This window comes from Penaeus vannamei, chromosome 24 (assembly GCF_042767895.1).
Source record: "Penaeus vannamei isolate JL-2024 chromosome 24, ASM4276789v1, whole genome shotgun sequence".
In the NCBI taxonomy this organism is placed as follows: Eukaryota; Metazoa; Arthropoda; class Malacostraca; order Decapoda; family Penaeidae; genus Penaeus; species Penaeus vannamei.
In genome coordinates this window covers 27,927,783-27,929,046 of record NC_091572.1, presented here as the reverse complement: position 1 = coordinate 27,929,046, position 1,264 = coordinate 27,927,783, and the positions used below count along the sequence as shown (strand labels likewise).

General features: G+C 27.5%; 1 protein-coding gene across 1 annotated transcript in view; it reads left to right on the top strand.

The window, feature by feature from the left end:
* Positions 1–730, top strand: part of LOC113800493 (relaxin receptor 2) — a 185,470-nt gene extending 184,740 nt beyond the window's left edge. The window contains exon 25 of the mRNA XM_070138081.1: positions 1–730. This exon is cut by the window's left edge and continues 1,022 nt beyond it. The gene's annotated coding sequence lies outside the window, so the exon portion shown is untranslated.
* Positions 731–1,264: the final 534 nt, after the last annotated feature.

The window sequence follows — 1,264 nt, the reverse complement described above, 5'->3', positions numbered from 1 at the left end:
AATAGGAAAAATAATGAAGTGATGGCATGTCGAAATAGGAAAAATGATGAAATGATGGCATGTCGAAATAAGAAAATAATGAAGTGATGGCATGTCGAAATATGAAAAATAATGAAGTGAATGCATGTCGAAACGAAAATAATGGAATATGTCGAAATATGAAAATAATGAAGTGATGGCATGCCGAAAGAGGAAATTAATATGAAAATCGTCAATATGAGAAAAAAAATTATGTAAGATGTTAAAAAGAGAAAATAGATAGTGAGAAAATGCCAATATGAGAAGATATTGACGTCAAGAAATGTCGAACTTTATACCTCAGTTGTGTTGTCTCGCTCGGGCCAGCGTGCGGCTCGGAGCTTGACTGAAACGAGAGTGCATTTTGGCGAGGCCGGTTGCCAAGATTTGTTGACCGGAATCGTTCTGGAGATACATCTTTGTTTTTTTCTCGATGTCCCTCGAATGTATGTCTTGTAGGCGTTTTCTATGAATACCACAAAGCAAGATGTATAATGATATATAAATAGATATATATATTAATATATGGCCGTATGAGAAGAGCGTTTTCGGGCAACTTGAAGCAAAAAATCTTGGCAAGCGCTGCAGGCCAAAATGCACTCTCTATAACCGCCAAGGATCTTGAGTAACTGCTGCTAAATGTCGCATAGCGGGTAATTTTTATGATATTCATTGTTTATAAGGTAGAGTTAGGATAAATGTATAAAATACATATTTAGAATGTATATATTCACATATGTGTATATGTATATCTATACATATATATGTTTGTGTGTGTATATATATATATATATATATATATATATATATATATATATATATATATATATATATATATATATATGCATGTATGTATGTATATATGTGTGCATATATATATATATATATATATATATATATATATATATATATATATATATATATATATATATATATATATATATATATATATATGTATGTATGTATATATATATTATATATATATATATATATGTATATTATATATATATATATGTATGTATGTATGTATGTATGTATGTATGTTATATACTTATTTGTATATATATGCATACATAAAATCCCCTTATCCTAAATAACTGATATGTGTTTTCAAAACATGTCTCATTACGCAACATCAGATAATCCTTTTAAAGTACAAATGTAGAAGTTATTCATTTCATTCAACAAAAAGTATTCCAGTAATGATTTTACCGATATTGTATTATAAATACTGTAGTTCAGTTTT